Raw genomic sequence first — 14918 nt, forward strand, 5'->3', positions numbered from 1 at the left:
TCAGGTCAGAACAAAGCATGCCGTGCCAGCTTCATGGATGGCAACGTCAGTAGTGCTAGGTAGTAGTCTGAATCCTGTTAGGAGCGTCTCAAACGTCAGTAGTGCTAGGTAGTAGTCTGAATCCTGTTAGGAATGTCTCAAACTTCAGTAGTGCTAGGTAGTAGTCTGAATCCTGTTAGAAATGTCTCAAACTTCAGGAGTGCTAGGTAGTAGTCTGAATCCTGTTAGGAGCGTCTCGATTTCTTTCTCAACAAATCTTTTTGGCGGCACAGCAAAACACATCTTTGTAAATTGTAAAAAAGTTTTCAACGAAAATACACATATTGTTGAATACTGACACCATCAGTGCAGCCATTGGTTGTGTACAAAAGTGGTGCCAACCGCCCTCCTCCGGCTGCCATTGTATAAGGCTTGCCCCATGCCGGATAAGCGCTTGTGAATTTTTCCTGGGAATGGAAATCACTGGCACCGGGAGAGTGGCCAGACAGATCTGCCATAGAAAATCCAAAAGTGTTCCCAGATCCCTCTGTCCCCCAGGCTAGAGTAGTGGAACAGGATAGCTAAATGATCCGTGTGAATCCTCATAACCATTTTGACCTTCATTTGACTCAATTGATTAAGTGTGTAATTTCTGATACGCAAGCAGGGTCATGTATTTTTAGACACTGTGTCTGTGGGAGGGACATCATTAATACACTGCTCACATACATAGATACATAGTTTATGAATTAATTTGATCACCTGTAAACAATAGTAAACATAAGATGCAGCTGTCACCTCGAGCAGATGGATAAAGATATGAGATTTGTCAATTCATTGTGTGCTCTCTCTGGGGTGTTGGTGATTCAATAGCAGTAAAAATACATAAGCCTTTTTTTGCGTTTTGCATGTAGCAAGAATCTATTTGCATCCATCTTATGAGGGAAAATACTGGCAGCGTTTTTGGCTATAAATGTGTGCTTGCGTGCATGTGTGCCTGCATGCATCTGTGTATAATGATGACTGATAAGTTACAGCAATTTGTCTCCTTTGTTGACACCCACAGCCCTTTGCCATGGCACTTGGTTGCACAATAGAAGCATGTGTGTGTGCACCCTATAGTGTTTCAATGTAGGGTTTCTATGGGCCAGGGCCTGGAGGTTTCACTATCAGTCTCTCTTTCTGTGATTTCAAGCGTCACGTAAGTGGACAGAATAGGGGATAGCAGTTTCTCTGTCTCTCGGTCTGTCTCTGTCACTTAAACACAGGCACACACATACAAACACAGGTGTGGTGTACACACACACTTTTTAAAGATACTTTCATGCATTTCAAGGGTTTAAAGATGTGTAGATAGACAGGGAGACAAACACACAGAATTATAGTTGTGGTGTGACTGTAATGGCCAATTTGGGGAGCCTCATGTACACATTAAGTGTGTGTTTTCAAAGCTATTATGATAGGGCCGACAAGTGACCACTCGAGAGAAAACCTGCTGCAGCAATATGGCGACAGAACAGCAGAAGTGAAACTGGATATTTAATAATTAATTCAGAGGGTGTAGCGCTCAAAAGGAAACGGCAGAGGTTTAAATGATTTAATAGGCAAGTTAGCAGCAGCCAAACAGTGAGCAGAACAATGCCAAATGTCGTTAACTTAAGTCTGTAACTTTCAGGCTGTTGCAACAATAGCTCCCCTTCCTTTGTAGCAAGAGAACAAATGTCTTGTCTTGTGCATTACAATGCATTATTCTGCTAGATTCCATGTGCTCTGTGTATCTATGTCTTTGTCCATGTCACTATATACTTTAGGATTCAAGGGGATTTAAATGGGAAATACAGTAGCATCACTTGAAAAGGTCTTTGCTGGGGTGCTTGTGGGAAAAGTGCACCACATCACCTACAAACTGCTAGGATAAATTGCTGATGTTCTATTGGTGAATAAAACATTTTAAAGGGACACCAGGCAACGTTTTCATGTTAATTAATCATCTTCGTAAGTCGGTATATGGTTAAATGACTCATTACGGGGCGAATGAAGGCTCTCTCGCCCGCCCCTACTGCCTGTAGAAAGAATATCACACTTGCAAGTTCGGTGTATCCTACCCGCCGACCGAAGCAGGATCAGTTTACAGCACAGAGGCAGGCTAACGAAACACTAGATTGTGGCAAACGTGTGTATAATGGCAGAGCCGGCGAAGAAGCAGCGAAAACCCTTGACGGAAGACGCAAAGAAAAGGAAAAGAGCTTCAGACCGAGCTAGGGGGAGTTTTGTAGAGAAAAAGCATCAGGCTTGCCTGGTGTCCCTTTAATGTAACAACAAGCCCCCCCCCCCTAGTCCATTTATGCTCATAAAAGTGCTGATAGAAACTTCATTCTTTTCCAACAAAAATCTGGCCTTAAAAACCTGTGCACTGTCCAAATTTGTGCACATTTCCAAACAGCTCTTGCTCACTAAAGACGAAGTGCATGATATATCTATTTCTAATTAGTCGATGGAGGTCCATCGGTGTTGGTGGAGCTGCACACTCCACACCGATTGGAGATACATATGGTCATTGGCAGGTCAGGCATTCGACTGTCGGCTTGGTCTGTGGTCCCAGCTGAAGGGCCTCAGGTAAACAGTAAGGTTCTGTCCACTGAATATCAATTGACAGCTAATGACAGAGAACACAATTTTGGACTGGAGTGCAAAAACAACTTTCCTTGACTGCAAACATAGCTTGTATATGTATATATATCAGGCTGTTTGGTCTGGCGTATAAAACTGAAAAGAGGCATCTAGAAATGTTTGTCCTTTTTGTGAAAACACTGAGTGAAATTACTGTTTAAAGGTTACTGTTTGAGGTTAAAGTTACATTTTCACCAAGGGCCAAGTATCAAGTGGTTAGTTGACCCTTTTTATGTTCTTGTGTTGTCTGATCTGCACAAGGCATATTGGCGGTGGTTGTTCTTTGTTACAAAAGGCACTAATAGCCCATATTCACGTCCTTCACGGCTCCAGAGGCAAGGAATCCAAGTTTCCAAGGGAGGGCTTTCAGTTGAAACAGAAGCAGACAGATGCTCCTATCGGTCTGAACCCGATCCTTAGCTGGCATGCATTCTTAATTTAGCAGTTAATGCCCTTCATTTATTAATGGGCTGCTGACAGAAAAAATACCCCAGATACTGCGATGAATTTGTTTATAACAAAACATGGCAGTTCTTTTTTTTTTTTTAATCGACTCGGTTGTCAGTCATCAGTCATCAGTCATAATCAGTCTCCTTATATTTAGAAGTTAGTTGTAAAATATACAGCTCACCTTCCCATTCAGCCAAATCCCAAGAATACAATCGAGGCATCAGGTCACTTCTTTGCCTCCCCACTCCAAGTGTCACCCTAACAGAAACTGCTGAGAGGAAGGTTTCCTCTCCTCCCTCTCATCCCTCCTTTCCTCCGATCAACCCCAACCTTGTCACTGCTACCCTCTCTCTATCCTCTTCCTCCCATCCACCCATTAGGACAATTTAAAAACGGTAGAGTACAGTAAGAATAAGTGCATCAGTGAGTGCTGTTTTTAAATAGTTGAGTGTCAGTTCAGTACCAGACGGCTGGTAAGTGCTAGGATCAGCAAGACTTGTTGTAAGTGGTGCTATGAGAGGAGATGTTCTCTAAAGAGCTGGGTCTTCAGGAGTTTTTTGAAAATGGAGAGGGATGTCCCTGCCCTTGTAAGAAACTGTCAGTGTGTTCCACCAACGAGGAACACCAGATAAGAAAAGTTTGGATTGGCCTGAGCGTACCGGTGGTAGAGCTAGACGTCGTTCGTCTGAGAAGCGCAGCGGTCTGGAGGTAGCGTATGTCTGTATGAGGGCATTCAAGTAGGTGGGAGCAGAACTGGAGACTACTTTGTAGGCAAGCGTTAGAGCCTTGAATTTGATGTGGGCCGCCATAGGTAGCCAGTGTAGCTGGATGAGCAGCGGGGTAACATGTGCCCTTTTGGGTTGGTAGTAGATCAGGCGCGCCGCTGCATTCTGGATCATCTGAAGGGGTTTCACTGCGCAGGCTGGGAGACCTGTCAGGAGGGCGTTGCAGTAGTCAAGTCATGAGATCACTATTGCCTGAACCAGAAGTTGGGTAGCATCTTGAGTCAAGTAAGTCCTGATTTTTCATATGTTGTAGAGTGCGAAACGGTATGACCAGGCGATTGAGGCAACATGATCTGAGAAGGTTAGTTGGTTGTCGAAAACAACTCCTAGATTTCTTGCAGTCCTGGTAGGTGAAACAGACAGGGAGTCAAATTTGATGTTGATGTCATGGTGTATGGTTGCTGGAAGGACCAGCAGTTCAGTCTTTGAGAGGTTCAGCTGGAGGTGGTGTGCCTTCATCAAGACTCATTCAAGCTCCCAGGTCCACCCATTGGTGGAAGTGCATGAGTTGTTGTGTTCTACTGTGGCATTTTCTTGTACATACGTTTGTTTTGCTCAAGTCCAAGTCCAATGAACATGCGGGGGGGGGGGTTCGGTCAGAGGTAGGCTATATTTCTGTATAACACAGACCATTGTTAGGCGCTGACAATGACGACGGGTTTTGTGCTCACATCTTTCCGAATATAACGCCGCAAGTAGCCTAGTCCGTTCACTAGTGGATTTCATTGAAAGTGAAAGTAGACGGGTTGATCAGCTGCGTCCTGAAGAATGCTTGATTCAAGTTCAGTGTGTGTGGCGATTTCTCTGCAGAAGCCATGAAACGGTAGAGGTCAACAAATTGGTTAAAAAAGACATAATTTTTAGAGTTTTTTCTCGTTTTGGTTTTGCATCGGGTTCGCGTCCAGTTTGACCTGTCAGGATTTTCCGATAGGCTTAATGAATGATCAGAGGTGGAACAAGTATGAAAATATTGTAGCTACTCAAGCTACAAAAGTAGTTCATTTAAAATGCACTTTAAGTAAAAGTTACTTAGTTACTTTTTTTTTTGTGTGTGTGTGTGGGGGGTGGGGGGGGGGGGGTACCAGAACAATGACTTTTACTAGAGACTTTCTAATGAGGAGATACAGCACTCAAAAAATCTTCCATAGTAATGCATGGGGTTAGTTTGTAACGCAGTTGTCTACACTAGGGCTGTCAATCGATTAAAAAAAAAAAATCTAATTAATTGCATACTCTGTGATTAATTAATGTAAATTAATCGCGTATATTTTTTGCTGTGAAAGTATTTTAAATATTTAAATTCAAATGAATCATTGAATAATCAGCATTAGTGGCATCAAAGTTCAAAAACTCTTTTATTATTATTTTAATAATGGCCATAATAATCTATGATATGACCTAATATGCTGAGGAAATAAATTCAAAAGTGCTTCGGGAAGAAGTTGTTTTTCACATACAAGGTATTTCAGGTCACAGATATAACCTGTGGGAACACAATAAAAAGAAATTAACACTCTCCTCAATGTCAACACTATTTCTTTGAATTGATGTGCGACTTTAGAGTTGATGAACTCCGGTGATATGCAAATTCCTTGCTGCAGACATTGCAGAGGACTTTATTTTAATCAATACTTCATTTTTATCAACACATCAGGCCGTTTTTTTAAAGTAAATGTTCCAATCAATGATCTAGGCAGCACATTTTCTTCTCTCTCCTTCATTTTACAGTCTAATGGTTACTGACTACAACGGCTCGGGGTCAAAAGTCATACGGAATCGATTAATCTGCATTATTTTTTTTAATCAGTTATTTTTCTCAAATTAATTAATCGAAATGTATCAGTTATTTTGACAGCCCTAGTCTACACATATCACAACCCTTCCGCAGCAAAACGTCGACATGTGAATACATTGAGCCAATCATGTGGTGTGTTGTGAATACATTGAGCCAATCATGTGGTGTGCTGTGAAGACATTGTGCCAATCATCTGTTGTGATCTCGCCGCTGGAGCAAGATTGGTGTCGTGAAGCCTTATGCACACGCATTTCTGCCGAAATAGATGCTCGATAAGTGCCCAAAAAGCGCTGCAATATGGCCGCCGAGTGGGGGTACTTGCCTAAAAGGACTTTGGTCCTAGCTCGAGTTGCTGCAGCCAGCTAAGGCAGCCATGTTCATGCTCCCAGTGTGTAGCACTATTGCTGCAGCAACTCGAGCTAGGTAAAACCGATTGTTTCAGTTTTGTTCATACCGACAGTACTTGGTGACGTTGAGAAATGTCAAAAATGTGAAGAATCACCGGAGTTCTCCTTTAAGTTTGAGCAGTAGTTGATTTTTAGTTAGTTGCACTCATCCTTGGTCACTTTGCAGTGAACAGTAATCCAGCACAACTCCCCCTCACAGGCAGCTGAGGCAGGCAGGCCAATGTTGAGTTGCAGAGAGTTTTTTTATATTTGGAAACGAGCTGAAGGTTCAGCAGATTAAAGGGCGTCGAACTGGGGGGGGGGGAGTTCAGAAGGACTAAATTTTAGGCAAGAAACTTTTTGCAGTGAAGGGATATGGGCTTCTTTGTCTGGGGTGATATGGATGTGGGGTGCAGTGCATTTGCTGAAAGGCATACTGATGTGGGATCAAAGAAGATTGGACGGAACAGGCCTATTCATATATCCACTAGATATGTTTAGAGGCAAGGAAATATACTGTTCTGATGTATGCAACCTTTATTTTGATTATTTCGTTATCTCAGCTGCTACCAAACTGTCACGTTCAAATCATGGTAAGCCATGTGCTCCATCCTCCAAAAAAATACTTGAATAATTTACCTCAAGATGAGTGGATGAAGAGGAAGCCTTCAAAATAGAATCAAAAGGATTTATCTTCCCAGAGGAAGCTCAGGTCCTTATGGTTTCTCAGTGCTTCTATTGTCTCTTGCTTTCCTTCCTCATCATCTCAAATCACAACAGCCTGTAAATATGCCCATCTTCCTCTGCCAGCGTTGTTTACTCTGATGTACCGGAGTGCTCACCTGAAAGGGAACAAGCAAGAACATCTTTTGTTGTCTGAGAGAAGAGGCAGTATGGTGTGCTTTTTTCAGAAATAATGGTAAACAATTGAAGTTAACTAATAGCAGTGTCATGCCAGGCAATGGTACACTAAAGTGTGTGTGTGAGTTTGTGTGTGCATGCGTGCGCGCGTGTGTGTGTGTGCGTGTGTGTGTGCGTGTGCGCGCATGTGTGTGTGCGTGTGTGTGCGTGTGTGTGCAGGGTGGGGGTGGGGTGGTGTAAAGAGAATGCCGAGGGACATTGAGTGAAGACTACACAGCAGCTGGTAAGGGGCAGGTGCTTATTATACCTTCAGCCATGTTCCCTCCAGTTGCCACAGAAACTTAACAGAAACAACTGGCTCATTTGAGATCTAAAGCATTGTGTGGAGAGAGAATTTCATTATGATGTGCACAGGGAGGCCACATCCCCCAGGCACAGCAAACAGTTTTCAAAGAAAAACAAAAACAGCACTTAAAAAACATAATGCCCTCTCAGGGAAATTTGTTTTTGGCATATTATAGCCCAATCATATGAGGTAGTATACTTTGTTGAATGTGAAATTTAATGCCCGGCACCTTTAAAGAAGTTCTACCATGGACTCCATGAAAAAAAATGCCTTGGTTACCTTGTTTCAAGCTATTCTACCGTGGTATAGAAAGTAGGGTTGCCACATTTGATTTGTGAAAATCCAGGACATTCACCCCCCCCACACACACACACACACACAAAAAGTTAACATTTTGATTAATGTTAAATGCCTATAATTCATAGTTATACTAGGCCTATTACTGGTTTTAAATAATAAATTATTAACAAATGCTGCAAACGTTATACTGTTTAACTAAAAATGGTGCATTCATTGTCACTTTAAGGTTGCTGAGTCTAAATGTTTCTTATAATGCCCTTTCACCAGCTCGTTTAAGATATAAGGCCAGTCCTAGTAAGGCTAGTTCTAAAGAATGTTTGTTAAAAAAGTTCAGTGTGTGTTGTTGCGAACTATTTGTTTCTCAGTTATAGCCTAGGCTATGTAGGCTAAAGAGTCATATCATGGGGAGTTTATTGTTTCGTTTTGGCAAGTAGCCATGTAATAAGCGGGATAATGTATACTGTAGAACGCCGGTTCCAGATCGATTCCAGGCTTCAACAGCAACCTTTTTGTGAAGCCTCTGCTGAACTCACCAAAGTTGTTGAAGTCACTCTCTTCAAAATGTGATCAACAGAGAACTAATTTCGAATTATAGTGTTGCGGCATTGTTCCAAAAAATAAACTGAAGCCATTTGATCCTCAACTCTGGGTTCTTGGGCAACATGTGCATAGCGCACAAGCCCATTGACGTTCAGCCATCCTTGCCTACGAAAACTGTCACTTAGATAAATTCTGTGGGTGCGGTCTCAACTGGACGAGCTCATGAATAGTAATGAGCTCAGTCAATACCACGTCAGACTGACCAGTTTATTTAATTGGCCTGATTTCTCCACTTATTTATTTTCAATGGCTAGAGCTGACAGAGGAGGTAACAGTTCATTTTTACAATCACAACATTACACAAACACATATGGACCTAACATATTTCAAAAAATGCAAGTAAAAAACGGTTTTGTGTGGCAGGGCACCTTTAAGTCAGTAGCTTAGTTATCTAGTTAGATCAAATGTTAGATATGTACATAGATTGGAGTGAACTAGTTTTGTTTGGTTTGTTTTGAATATTTGTTCTGTGCATCTGCAGCATCATCTTATGTTAAAAAGGGCCTCATGCTTGTGTGTCTGGGATCCCGATTTCTCTGTGAAATTCTTTGTCAGCATTTCTACAATTTAACAATTCAAACAGTTTACCCATATGAACATATTTGTTGTCTGCTCTGCCAACATATCAAACTACAGGGGGCTTGTGTGGCTATTCACGAGCTGCTTTGAGACTGGAGTCTTTTCTATGTGGCTGGCAAGGCATATGTTCCCCATTTCAGCCTAAACTACTTACTTGGCAGCATGTCATATGGCATATGATCCTCTCCCTGAAATATATTTAATTCCCCAAACACCATTTTTTGTGTGTGTTGCTTTCAGTGTTAATTTAACGTGGCTGATGTTATGCACAGGATGGATGAAGTTCTTCACGAACAGGAAAAACATGAGTACTCATCCAAGCGTGGATGATGAGCTGTAGAAAAGCCTGTTACTCTGAAGGCTGTTCTCAGCTCATGATTATGGATTTCATAGCTGTTTTGGTGGAAATGGAGTTAAATGAAGCGTTGATTCATTCAAACATCATAGAGGTGAAGGAAAAACATCACATCAAAATGGCCTGCGTGCTACAGTGCATTTCAAAATCCACTACAGAACTTTAAGACATTTAAGGGGGGGCAGCCGTGGCTTACTGGTTAGTGGTTCAAACCCCGACCAGTAGGAACGACTGAAGTGTCCTTGATCAAGGCACCTAACCCCTCACTGCTCCCCACGCGCCACTGTAGCAGGCAGCTCACTGCATCGGAATTAGTGTGTGTTAACTGTGTGCTGAGTGTGTTTCACTAATTGACGGATTGGGATAAATGCAGAGACCAAATTTCCCTCACGGGATCAAAAGAGTATATATACTTATATACTTAAATATGACATAACATTAATCAGTGTTGTAGTCGAGTCCAAGTCCAAATCTCGACTTTCTGATAATAAATGATAATAGAGACAATGTATTTTGGGCTATACAGCTAAACTTGTAATGACAACATAACAGCGTGGAGGATAGCAGTGTGATCTCTGCTGAAGCCTATGCTGAATTCCATTAATGAGCCCATCACGTACAGAGGACCTAATGATCCTATTTAATGGCACGATTAAAGTTGTTAGGCCCCTCCATCACTGTCTCGAATGCGGACATAAACCTCTTTTCTGAAGTCACCTTGAAGTGGATAAACAGGCATCGAATATAAGCCAGTGCATTTCAAAACAGAACGGATGTATAGCTGTTGATGACAAGCTTAAATAAAGAAATCAAATACTTTCTAGACTTTTTTCCATTTGAATCAATGTTTCTCTTTTCTTGTTTTATTATTTTCTCTCCATCCACAAGCTAACATCCGCAGACACCTCAGACAACAAGCCTTGTTTATTACAGCTCATTGATGCACACACATCCACGCATGTTGCAAGTTCCGCAACAATTGAAGGTTCTAAAATTCTATGTTGAATTCAATGAACCCAGATATTCTTTAGAATGTTCATTTCTCAACATTCCCGTCACACCGACCGGTGTGACGGTACTCCTTTAAGGGTTAAGATGGCCGCGGAGAGACTATTTTTTACAGTCTATGGGAGAGACGCATCGAAATGCCACTCTGCACACTGAAAGCTCAGAAGCCTGTCGATAACTGCAGTGCCAATTAAGTGTGGTCTGTATCCAACCTTGCATACGAGCCTCACAGGGGTAAGCAGACTGATCAGACTCCAGGCCCCCCCTGTGTCCAGCCCTCGTGGTGGTCGTCTAAGGTGAACTGGCATTATCCTGCTTCATGATGTCTGCCTCCCCAGCACCCAGTGCAAGCAGTGCTCAAAGAATCGGGTTGGCCAGCCAATTAAAACAGGCACAGTGTGTGTGTGTGTGTGTGTGTGTGTGCACTGGAGACCAGACAGAAAATAAATAGGCTGAAATAACTGTGATATTTATGGGTTATGTGTTTTTTAAAGCATTAGTCCAGGTCTATGAATGACTGGTTTATGTGTGACCAGGATAGGAGAACCATTGATGTCTGCATCCCCTCCCAGGGCACTTTGTAAGCACTAGTTATTGTTTGGTAATGATAGTGTCCTTGTGCTTGCATGCATTTAGAAATGTAATACTCTGCTTCTGGAAAGCACAGAACACTGTCAGGGTCGCTGTCACAGGAGGTGGGCACTGCACTGCCAGGGGACATGCATTGTTGTGTTCAATGACAGAACACAAGTTTAGATAATGCTATGATGACAGAACTCAAGTTTAGATAATGCTATGATGTGTGGAGATCGGGAGACCTGAGATTGATGACGGGCTGGTTCGGTGTTTAAGATGATTGGTCCATGTCTGTCCAGTGCCATCTGGTCAAAATAGCGTGAATGAAAGCCTAAAGTAGGCTACAGTATGTCCCTCACTTCTTTTCGACACTGCTGGTTTTACTCTACAGGACTCTTTTGTGGTATGTTTCCTGTTTTCTTTTGGTTTTATACTTGTGATTATACTTTGAGGTATAGTCTTGTTTGTGATATTACACAGTAATCAACAGTTTGACAACAAATGTTGGAAATGAGCATGTCTACTGCTGTGCTCGGAGTGAAAAGGGTGCGACAAGCGTGTTTGTGTTCCTCTGTCACAGACATTCTACCAGCCCCCTTTTCTGACAAGTGTGAGGAAATCAGACTGCAGACTACTCACTTTATCATCGTTAAATCCCACTTGACTTCTCCCGGGCTGCTCTGGCTCCGAACTGATTTTGCCCTAAAATAGCAAAGAGCACAGTTCTGTGCCTCCTACTAGATGAGCAGGTCCCAGGGGCTGACCCCCTCCTCCAGTAGCCTTTCTCTGCCCCCCATTAGCTTGCCCTCTAAGACATTGCATGTCTCGTTGACAAGATGGTGTTTAAATGGGACATTCAATCTTCTCCTGCAAAGAACCTGTTGATCTGAAGCTTGTTATGCATGCTTAGTGTGCGTGTTTCCATCTGTGTGATTAGAGAGTTATGTCTTATCCTCTCTCTCCTAGATTAAATATTTAGATAGATAGATAGATCGATAGATAGTTAGATAGATAGATAGATAGATAGATAGATAGATAGATAGATAGATTACTTTATTCATCCCCAGAGGGAAATTATGGTGTTACAGCAGCAATAAATAATATAAACATATATCACACATAAACATACATACAAGTTAAAAAATAAATACAATTGGATATAGTCTCTGTTAAAGAGGTTGTAAACTGCATTGTCTCTCGGCATAAGATTTTCTCTCACGGCACAAAGGGGAGTTGTTGTAAATAGTTATGGCAGTGGGCAGGAATGATTTTCTATAATGGTCCTTGTTACAGCAAAGTTGGAGCAACCTCCAGCTGAAAACACTCTGTTGTTTGACCAGTAGTTTGTTCAGTGGATGTGAGGTGTTGTCCATAATGTTAAGGAGCTTTTGCAACATCCTTCTCTCAACAACTAACTCTAGGGGTTCAAGTGTACTTCCAATTACAGAGCCAGCTCTTTTAATCAACTTGTTGAGTTTTTTGGTGTCATTTGCCCTGATACTGGTACCCCAGCAGATGGCTGCAAAGAAAATGGTACCTTATCTTCCTCAAGAAGTATAGTCTGCCCTGTCCCTTCCTATAAACAGCCTCAGTGTTGTGCACTTCCAGTCCAGTTTGTTATCCAGATGTACTCCCAGATATTTGTAGTTTTCCACTACCTCCACCTCTTCCCCCATGATGGAGACCGTGTTCAACTTTGTCCTAGCCCTCCTAAAGTCCACTACCATCTCTTTGGTCTTGGCCACATTTAGGAGTACGTGGTTGTTTCCACACCACGCCACAAAGCTGTTCACCAGTTATCTATACTCAGTATCCTCCCCATCCTTCACACACCCTACAACTGCAGAGTCATCAGAGTATTTCTGCAGATGACAGGTTGCAGAGTTGTACTGAAAGTCCGAGGTGTATAATGTGAAGAGGAAAGGAGAGAGAACAGTCCCCTGCGGTGCTCCTGTGCTGCTAACCACCTTCTTGGACACACATCCTCCCATCCGTACAAACTGTGGTCTTTCCGTCAGGTAATCAACAATCCATGATGTTATGGATGTCTCCACCTGCATCCTTTGTAGCTTCTCTCTTAGCAAAACAGGTTATATGGTGTTGAAGGCACTGGAGAAGTTGAAGAACATTATTCTCACCGCACTACCAGCTTCATCCAGGTGGTTGTGGGCTCGCTGAAGCAGATGGATGATGGCATCTTCAACACCAACCTCAAGTTGGTAGGCAAATTGCAGTGGGTCCATTGAGGTGGTCACCTGAGGTCTGAGGTGTGCCAACACCAATCTCTCCAGCACTTTCATGCAGTGTGATGTTAATGCCACTGGTCTGTAATCATTGAGGACTGATGGAGAAGACTTCTTGGGTACTGGAACAAGGCATGATGTTTTCCACAGCACTGTAACCTTCCTCTGACACAGGCTGGTGTTGAATAGGCACTGTAGAATCTCGCATAGCTGTTCTGCACAGGTCTTCAGGACCCTGGGGCTTATGCCATCTGGGCCTGCAGCTTTGTTCTGACACAGACTCTCCAGCTGCCTCTTTACCTGGCTCCTGTAAACATACAGGCTGATGGGGGAGGTAGGGGAGGGCCCTGTATTTCCTGATGCAGGGGAGGTTGCTAATGGCGCTGTGTTGCAGTCAATGGTGGTGATCGAGAGGGTCGAGGAGGTGTGAGGATGTAGCTGAAGGGGTGGTGGAGTTGAGTGGGAGGGGGAAGCAGGGGGTCCTGTGCTGAACCTGTTAAAAAACACATTCAGCTCGTTGGCTCTGTTCAGGTTTCCCTCAGCCTAGGCCCCTTTCGCTTTGAACCCAGTGATGGTCTTCATTCCCAACCACACATCCTTCATGTTGTTTTGCTGGAGTTTATTCTCCAGCGTCCTCCTATATGCCTCTTTGCTCTCCCTTAGCTTTATTTTAATTAATGGTATTTTTAATTAATGGTACTTTTAATTAATCTGGAATGCACTTGAGTTGTCTTGCCTCTTTTGTGTTTGTTTTGTGATTGTGATGTGTAACTATTTGTTCTGCTATCTTGGCCAGGTCTCTCTTGAAAAAGAGATTTTATATCTCAATGAGACTAACCTGGTTAAATAAAGGTTATAATAATAATAATTTTCAGTTCCTTCTGCACACTCCTCAGTAGCTCTCTGTTCCCATCCCTAAAGGCCCTCTTCTTTCTGTTAAGCACCTCCTTTAGGTCCCTGGTTATCCATGGCTTGTTGTTAGGGAAGCACTGCACTGTCCTGGTAGGCACAATGTTATCCACACAGAAATTGATGTACACAGTTATGCAATCAGTCATGGAATTGATGTCATCACCATGGGGCTCACAGAGTACATCCCAATCTGTAGCCTCAAAACACCCTTGAAGTGTTTCAGTCACTTCCTCACCACTCCCTAACAGTCCGTGTGATCACAGGCTGTTCCTTAACAACAGGTGTATATGTTGGGACGGAGGCCGAAAGAAAAATGTTTACCCAGCCAGTATTGTTTTTTGTTTTTAGACTTTTTTGCAGTCTTCTCAGAGAGGAAAAATGCATAACTCCTCAGTAAGCTTGTATGGTGAGAATAATGTTCCCATGTTTGTGACATTTCTGTTTCACTTATACTGAGTATACCGGGGCAATGTTGCATTATGTTGCCTCCGCCTGAACAACCTGGCAAAGTGGTTTTATCAGGGTTGATGTTTCATCTCCAGAAGCACCAATATCTCCTCGTGGGCTACCTGGAGGTGCAAATAGCAGTCCCTAAAAGGGGTGCTTCTTGTTCCATGGAAAATATGCTGTCTTGTTTATCAGTCCTCCTATTAACATGTCTGTTTATAGAAAGTACAGAGGCATTTGTGTCTTGTGCTATTAGAGCTACAGAGGTTATGGTCATAACAGCATATGGTTGAACCTAGTCTTACAGATACCCATAATCATATGGGAGAAGGGTACTGGTAAATATTCAATTTAATTACACACAAAAAAAGGAATTAACGTTGTTTTATTGTGATTGCATTGAGTCATCAGAATATTAGAGTAGGTGATTGTTCATAAGAGTCTCATGAATAATCCCTCATTGTTCATAAGAGATTTGTTACCAAAAAATCTAACATTCTCTAAAGCATCCTGCTGTAAGAACAGTTACTGTAGATAAAACCATTCTTGTGTATGAATGCTTGGTGTTGACAGTTTAATTTGTGCCGCATGGAGGTGTGAACTACAATGTGCACCACAGCATGCCA

General features: G+C 42.5%; 1 protein-coding gene across 4 annotated transcripts in view; it reads left to right on the top strand.

Moving 5' to 3' along the window:
- LOC125307926 (dipeptidyl aminopeptidase-like protein 6) overlaps nt 1-14918 on the top strand; it is a 120156-nt gene that overhangs the window by 71252 nt on the left and 33986 nt on the right. The gene's annotated exons all lie outside the window — the stretch shown is intronic.

Source organism: Alosa alosa, chromosome 1 (genome assembly GCF_017589495.1).
Source record: "Alosa alosa isolate M-15738 ecotype Scorff River chromosome 1, AALO_Geno_1.1, whole genome shotgun sequence".
NCBI lineage: Eukaryota > Metazoa > Chordata > Actinopteri > Clupeiformes > Clupeidae > Alosa > Alosa alosa.